Source organism: Humulus lupulus, chromosome 4 (assembly GCF_963169125.1).
Source record: "Humulus lupulus chromosome 4, drHumLupu1.1, whole genome shotgun sequence".
Lineage (NCBI taxonomy): Eukaryota > Viridiplantae > Streptophyta > Magnoliopsida > Rosales > Cannabaceae > Humulus > Humulus lupulus.
In genome coordinates, this window is record NC_084796.1 from 88,944,739 (window position 1) to 88,953,979 (window position 9,241).

A 9,241-nucleotide genomic window follows, 5' to 3' on the forward strand; every position below is an offset into this window, starting at 1 on the left:
TAAGGGAGCCGGGGCTGACGATTAGAGCATTAGACGCGGCTCGGCCAATGTGAGCTGGGGTCAGCTAAATAAACAGTGGACTCGGCCTAAGCGAGCTGGGGTCAGCTTAATAAACAAAGGGCTCGACCTAAGGGCATCGACCCTGAGCATTTGTATTATTGATTAAAATATATGCTTGAAATACTTGTTTACCATTATTAGCTTTATACTTATATTCTGTTGAATTTTTGAATGACTTGTATTAAGATTGACTAAATACTACTGTTGTTATATGTATTTGTTGTTTATGGTTTTCTTGCTGGGCCTTGGCTCACGGGTGCTATGTGGTGTAGGTGGAGGCTAAGGGAAACTGGACCAACCATGAGTTGGAGAGCTCTAGGGGCGAAGTGTAGATAGCTAGCTGCTCGTCCGCCACGACCGAAGGAAAGTACACGGATAGAGCCCTAAAACTGTATTTTGCCATTAGAGTGGCTTTTTGTTGTTATTACTTTTTGGGATTATAAATTACAACTTATACCCTAATTTTGGTATCCCATGTATCTAACATCTGTTTTAATGAAAATTAACTGTTTATGATCAAAATCTTTTAAGCCTAACCTGATGGCTGACCTTAGGTTCACATTTTTGTTCAAATGACTTGATTAGCAAGTCTTGTACTATTTTAAAATACACAGTGTAATGATCTTGTTTATCCACGGCGTTACACTTTTGTTGCTAGCCCTTCGCCAGAAAAACCATAGATGGTCTGGTTGCATGGTTCTAAATCTTGCACTGATAATTTCATTCTTTCCAGTGCAGACTTGTACAAAATGTTGACCGAGCTTCCTGTGTCTACCAACACTCATTTTACCATCATGTTGGCAATTTAAACATCCACGACCATATGATCTGAGTGGAGAAATCAGACATGTTGTGCGTCCAGGTCGGAGAATGTTATCAACTCTTCCTATGTTTGAGCATTTTTTTGTGAGTTCGCTCCTCGACGTTTATCATTTCGATGTCCTGATCATGACATAGGTTTCTAGCGTATCTCTTGTAACTCCCTGGATAACCAAGACCGATACACTGTGTAGTTAAAATAGTGCAGGACTTGCTAATCAAGTCATTTGAATAAAAATGTGATCCTTGGGTCAACAATCGGGTTAGGGTTAAAAGATTTTGATCATAAGCAATTAATTTTTCATTAAAATAGATGTTTGGTACATGGGATCCCGAAAATAGGGTTTAAGAGAGAAAATTACAAAATTCTCAAAAGTTATATACAATCCAATGGCCATTCTAATGGAAAAAATTCAAATTTTAGGTTTTGTCCTGTACTTTCCCTCGACCGTGGCTGACATTCCTTGGGTGGTAAGGGATATCGCAATCATACTCCTTCACCAACTCTAGCCAACGACTCTGCCTCATATTCATATCCTTTTGGGTAAAGAAATACTTCAAACTCAAATGATCGATGTATATCTCGCACTTCTCTCCATACAGATAATGTTGCCACACCTTCAGTGTGAATACTTGTCTGACCAATTCCTGGAAGCTACTCTCACACTTGTCTGACCAAAAAAACTTCAAATTCTTCCATGTCAATTCTGTCATTGGTGCCACAATCTTCAAGAACCTTTCTACAAACCGTCTGTAATAACCCGCTAACCCAAGGAAACTTCTAACCTCTGAGGCATTCCTTGGTCTCGGCCAATCTCTCACTGCCTCCACCTTAGCTGGATCAACCTTAATTCCATCTTCACCAACAATATGTCCAAGGAATGTCACTTCTGGTAGCCAAAACTCACACTTTTTAAACTTGGCATACAGCCGGTGCTCTCCCAATCTCTGCAATACATGTCGGAGATGTTGCTCATGTTTTGCCTCTGAACTAGAGTAAACCAAGATGTCGTCGATGAAGACAATCACAAACTGGTCTAGGAAATCCTTGAATACCGTGTTCATCAAGTCCATAAATGCTACTGGGGCATTGGTCACACCGAACGACATGACCAAAAACTCATAATGCCCATACCTCATTTGGAAGGTCGTCTTCGGTATATCCTCGTCCTTGATCCTCAGCTAGTGATAACCAAATCGAAGATCAATCTTTCCCAACAACTGATCAAACAAGTCATTGATCCTTGGTAGAGGGTATTTATTCTTAATGGTCAACTTGTTCAACTCCCTGTAGTCTATACACATCCTCAGAGTCCCATCCTTCTTCTTCACAAACGAAACTGGAGCACCCCATGGCGAGTAGCTAGGCCTAATAAACCCCAAATCAAGAAGCTCTTGCAACTGTATATTCAATTCCTTCAGTTCTGCCGGAGAAATTCTATATGGTGCCCTAGACACTGGCTAAGTCCTCAGTGCTAACTCAATAACAAATTGAACCTCCCTATGCGGCGACAATCCTGACAGATCCTCAAGAAACACATCCAAGAACTTGCGTACTAATCTGGTCTCTCCCGGCCCTGCTGGCATAACTCTAGTAGTATCCACCACACTAGCTAGGAAACCTATACAACCTCCATGTAATAGGTCTCTAGCTCTCAATGTTGATATCATGGGTATGCGGGGTCCACCCACCGCACCCACAAAGACAAAGGGATCCTCTCCCTTAGGTTCAAAAGACACCATCTTCTTCCTACAGTCTATAGTAGCCCCATATCTAACCAGCCAATCCATCCCCAAGATCATATCGAAATCATCCATACTCAACTCGATCAAGTCTACTGATAGTTCCCTACTATCACTCATCACTGGCAGTGCTCTATTACACCTCCTAGAAACACCAGTTCCCTTGTAGGCAGTATAGTCCCGAAACTCGTATTATAATACTCACTAGGTCTACACAATCTATCAATTACCTTACTTAAAACAAATGAATGTGTAGCACCAAAGTCAATCAATACAGTATAAGAAGAGCCAGCACTAGAAAGCTAACCTATCACCACCAAGGAACTAGCCTCGGCCTCTGCCTCCATCAAGGTGAATACTCGAGCTGGAGTCAAGCTGTCCACCTTCCCTGATTCCTCCTTCTTTGTTGTTTGGCAGTCTTTCTTGAGTTGTCCCATCACCCCACACAGATAACAAGCCTTTGCCCGACATTCGCCCAGATGGCGCTTCCTACAACTCGTGCATTTAAGGTAACTCCTCTGTGTCTCACCGCCTCCTTGGCGACTACCTTGAACACCGCGACCCCTCCTATCAGGACCAGTAATGGTGAAAGTGTCAAGGGTCTTCCTCTTCAGATCATTGGTTCCTCCGCCCCTACTAAGAGCTGTGGATGGAGGCACTGCTCTGTGAACATCTCGTCTCGCAGCGTTCTCCCTCCATATCTTGTTTTCTACCTCTTTAGCGGTAAGAGCCTTCTCAACAGCCTGGGCATAGGTCATTCCCCCAGGTACTGTTGTAATTCTGACATCCCGGGCTATCATAGCATTAAGCCCTCTAATAAATCTGTCCTGCCTGGCTGCATTGGATGGCACTAGATCCGGTGCAAACTTTGCAAGCTTATCGAACTTCAAGGCATACTCTGTAACTGTCATGTTGCCCTATACCATCCCCACAAACTCATTCACCTTCGCTGCCCTGATGACAACGTTATAGTATTTCTAGCTGAACAAGTCTCTGAATCCATCTCAACTTAGAGTATAAACATCTCTGGTTTGTGTTGCCACCTCCCATCAAATACGGGCATCCTCTCTGAGTATATAGGTGGCACAGGCCACCCTGTCACTACCATCCACCCTCATAAAATCTAAAATAGAAGTAATCATACGCATCCACTGTTTAGCCTTCAATGGATCTGGTCCTCCCTCAAAGGTTGGAGGATGCTGTCTCCTGAACCATTCGTAAAGTGCTCCCACTTGTTCCCAACCTCAGGTGTCTGTACAACTGGTGCCACAGCACGTAGCAAAATAGGTGCAGCGCTCCCTGGCAGAGCATGTTGTCTCAGAAGACAGATCTGCTATTCTTGACACTGTAACCGGACTTGCATGTCTGCAAGTATCTGCTGCCAGTTCTTAGGGACTGGCAGAGGGTTCTGACCCTGGTCATCATCTCTAGCCTCAGACCATCTCTAGCCTCAGACCCCGGCTAGTCGTATCGATTTCCTTGGACGCATATCTATCCAAGTTTATCTGCAATCAACAACTCGGCAGTCAGGCAACGATGACAAGTTAACAATCTTTCCATAGCTCACCATTGAAACTCAATCCACATAAGTAATCAAGATGCAAACAATCATTCAAATATTCATTCAAATACAGCAGCAATGCTAATAAGCATGCCCCAGAATAGTCACACAGCAGTCAAGGGCCAGGCCCTATTAGTATCTCATGCTCCTTATTAGTCGTGCAAACTAAAGCATTTACATTTCATTCAAACAATTGAGCATGTAATCACATATATACAATTACCAAACCCTGAGTCAAGCTTGTCTTTAGAGATGAGTGTACATGTCCAGCCAGTCTTCAGGAACCCTTAAACTAGACCGCTCTAATACTAAGTTGTAACACCCTGGATAACCAAGACCGATACACTGTGTAGTTAAAATAGTGCAGGAATTGCTAATCGGGTCATTTGAATAAAAATGTGATCCTAGGGTCAACAATCGGGTTAGGGTTAAAAGATTTTGATCATAAACGGTTAATTTTTCATTGAAATAGATGTTCGGTACATAAGATCCCAAAAAACAGGGTTTATGAGACAAAGTTACAAAGTTCTCAAAAGTTAAATACAATCCAATGGCCATTCTAATGGCAAAATATAAATTTTAGGTTTTTTCCTTGTATTTTCCCTCGGCCTTGGCAGACGAGCAGCTGACAATGTACATCTCGCCCCCAGAGCTCTCTAACTCATGGTTGATCCATCTTACCCTTGCCTGTACATGCACCACATAGCACCCGTGAGGCAAGGCCCAGCAAGAAAACCATAACATTAATACATAATCAGTGATGATAATCATTCAATCATAAAATAGTCATCCAAATAATCAACAAATCATATACATCAAACTAATATCAGTAAATATATACATTCAGCAATTTAATCAGTATAAAATATTCAGGGTTGGCACCCTTAGGCCGCACCCTCTGTTTACTCCATTGAATCCAACTTGCTTAGGCCAAGTCTAGTGTTTATTTAGCTTACCCCAACTCACAGAGGCCGAGCCGCGTCCTGTGCGCAAATTATCAGCCCCGAATCTTTTAGGGCGTTCTTTCTCATATGCCAAATCAAACATTTAGCCATACAGTTTACATGTTCAAGTATTGCGAATCTCAGTCCCGTTACAACCACTCAAGAGTGTAGTTTTCTTACCTTGAATTCCGAGCGAAGATAATAGAACAGTTTCGAGCACAATCCACAGTCCTGAGCCTTGGCGATAAACTTAGTCACAGTGGCCAATAGGTATTTATCAACTTCTAATCCAAATAAATACTTAGGAGATAAAAACTACCCTCCGAGACATCAATTTCTACTAAACGGGGTAATAGGTATTGTCCCGAGCTCTTAGGTTCGAACCCCCGAGCCTTATCAATTCTAGAAGCCATCCCAAGGTAAAAATCCCTAGGCGGGCCGCGACTTGGCTTCAAGGGTTACGACTTGCCCTCAAGTCAGAGACCACAAACCCAAGCCATAGGGTAGGCGGGCGGTGACTTGCCTCCTAAGGTCGTGGCGCACCCCCAACTAAGAGAGCATACCCAAGCCTACTGGCCACACGCCTCGCGGCACCCCTGGGCTGGGTTGCAGTGCGCCCACTTCGTACCCATAAATTTTGGGTTTTCTTCACCTCTTTCCAGTGAGAAACCACATAATTTCAAACTAAATTTCAGCCAAAATTCAAAACCAAGCCCAGAGTTCTTATTCCCACAATTTAAACATCATAACTAACCTTATCAACAATTTCTATACTTCCTAACACCCAAAACCAACTAACCAAAACTAAGCCCAATGCAAACTTAAACCTTAACATGGTTTCCATAAAAGTTCTAAAGAAAGCTATCAAAAATCCTTATCTCTGGTTGCAGCTTAACTCCTCAGCTTCAATTTAGTTCTAGAGCTTAGATTCCCTAGCTTTTCCCAGCTGAATTCCTTCCAAAACTCCAGCCTCATGTCTAAGTTCCTTTTGCCCTTTTCCTTAGCTTCAAAGTGTAAAAGAGAGGGAGAGGGAGAGTGAGGGCACGTAAGAGAGAGAGATATGAGAGTTCTTAATAAATTCTAGCTAATTTTGGATTCCTACAAAATATAACTCTTAATCTCTAAAAGATTGTTTTAACCCTCATGGCTTATTAGTCCTCAAATTAATCCTAGGGGTAAAATGGTCATTTCGCCCCTGATTCCTGCTAATTCCTCAAGTATTCCTACTATTAAATAATTACCCCTGTTGTGTCCCATTAATTACCAAATACTTATTCAATATCTAATAAATCCTAAAATATTCTCCAATTTCCCAAAAATACCCCTAGGCTCCCATCGAGCCAGGTATTAAACCCCGTTGTGACTATTTCGCTAATTTGCTCACTAGGACTGTCTCGAGCCATATACTGCAAATATATCCACATAATAATATGGCCTCAACAATTTATCACATACAATCACATTTATGCCCTTAACGGGCCAAAATTACATATATGCCCTTATAAGCTATAAAGGGCCCACATGCATATCTAATACTCATAAACATGCATATCACATAATCATATAATCATATTAATCATGCACGCCACATAATCATGCATTTTTACCATTTAATCACACATATACCAATTATGCCCTCTCAGCACGCTAATCAAGGCCCTTAAGCCTTATTAGTTATTTTGGGCCGTTACATATCTCCCTCACCTTACCACTGTCACCTGACATATGTGGTCCTCCACAGATGGTCAACAATGTACCAGCAATAGGAGCTGGCTGTAAAGGAGGTGAGGGTTGGCGTACATGTGCCTGCTCATTACCTCCGTGAGCCTCCTGTTGAGAACTACCCCCTGCTCGTACATATCTCGTCAAATGTCCTTGTCTAATAAGGAAATCGTTCTCATCCTTGAGCTGGTTATACTCGTTGGTATCATGGCCATAGTCGTTGTGAAAATGACAAAACTTGGTCGATCCCTTTTGGATATGTCTTCCCTGATCGGGGCTTGTCACCTAAAGGGAATGGTGGTATGACTGGCCTGATACACTTCAGCTCAGCTATCGACCAGGGCTGTGTAATTGGTGAACCTCGGTTCATATCTGTTTTGTTTGGGGTGCTTGCTATCAGATGCCGCGGGTTCAATGTTTGCCCTTTCTCCCCCATTCTTACCGTTTCCTTTGTCATTTTCGTTGGATTTACCAAACCCATTGGCGGCTTTGTACGGGTCTTCTTTCTTTCCCTGGTCATCTTTTGGGGAATATCCTTCATTGGATATGGCCTCCTTGAGTTTGATATATTTTTCTACTCGATCCAGAAATTCTTGAGTGCTCTTGACTCCATTCTTTTGTAGACTACTCTAGAAAAGAGAATGGTGTCGCACTCCAACTGTGATTGCCATAATTTTTCCCTCGTCTCCAACTGTAATTCCCTGGTTACTTAAAGACCGTTACTGTGGACTTTTAATAGTGCTTAACTCTCTAAACAAGTCATTAGGTTATAAACGTGCATCTAGGTGTTATTGTTAGGCCAGGGTGAAAATCTCGGTCAAAAGGAATGGATATATTTGATTTAAAATGTTAAACTGTACATGGGCCCATGAAAGTGTTTACAAAATTATCTACAATCCAAAATGGTCATTAGAGTATAAAATTTACATCCCGCCGACCTAAGCAGCAACAATAGGGTTAAACCCTAGTTCCTTTGAGAAATACCTTGGTCATGGTGGTCAAGCGGCTGGATATGTACTCATTGCCACCTAAGCTCTCCACTCAAGGTTTGGTGAGATTTTCTTCCCCTTTACCTGCACCACATAGCACCAGTGAGCCAAGGCTCAGCAAGAAAACTTATTATTGCATGTATACAATATCAATAAATGATCATGTAATAATTATGGGTCTTGCAGCCCTAATAAGATAGGTGACTAATGAGTCACACTGTGGGGCTCTGCACCCTAAGCCATGTAACGTTCCAGTCACTTGAGCCTTTTGGCCCTAGCTCTAAGCGTTTAGACTAGACAATTGCTTTAGTTTTCTTCAACCTTTAGGTCGATCAAGCATTTAATGATCATGTTGATTAGATCTAATCATTTCGACTCTCCGTTCAATACACTAAAGTTTCTCTTGACTCATAGGTCAATTCCATACGACCAGCACTCAGTACTATTGTCGATCATGACTGATAAGTCAAGACTTCACGACCAGTACTAACACCAATGTAGTTTCTAACTAATGAGTCGGTGCCACTCACAAGTAAGCAATGCATCCAGGCATATATCATATGTCAAATATCTACATATAAGGCATTCAGCATGCTTACTCAACATTCATCAGGATAATAATGATCCTGCACATTTACAAAGACTCAAGCTCTGATCAATTCCATATTCAATATTCATGCCATGCCATAATCACATGTATCGCATGCATCACATGCATCACATACTAGGTGCAGTTTTCTTACATCAGGCATGAGAGTAAAATAAATTAAGAACGGCCCTTGAGGGTGATCCTAACCTCAAGCCCTTAGTGGTAACCTAATCATAACCAAATATAATAATCTCATAAAATTCAATCCTTAAAAACAAACTCCGGGACCACTCCCGTGCTCTCGGAACTTCCAATCCACCCATCGGGGTGATGGAACCATCCCTGGAGCCCCCAAAGTCCTCCCAAGCTCATGGGTCCTGCTAAAACAGACATAGCACTGGGGCACCCATGAGTAGCGCTGGGGCGCTGCCCCAAGTCAGAGATCACCCATGCTCTCCCCTACCTAGCACTGGGGCGCCAGTTCGACGGACCAGAATATTTTGGTTTTCTCCCTTGCGTTTTCCCCTGAATTCCAAACTTCAAAACCAATCTAAACACCATCCAAACTTATAATTAAACCCCAAACCCTCATCAATACCTCAACCTCATTGAAACCCAAGTCCAAACACAATCAAAACACCATTAAAACTCAAAATCACTACTTGAGTTTTGAAACTCAAGAACAGCCCAAGAACACCACCAGAAAACTCAGAAAACCATGAATCAAAGTTGGGTTAAAGCATACCTCAGTGATGGATAACTTCCTCCTACTGAATTCCTAGCTTGAACCTTCAATTCTCTATCCTTTCCTCAA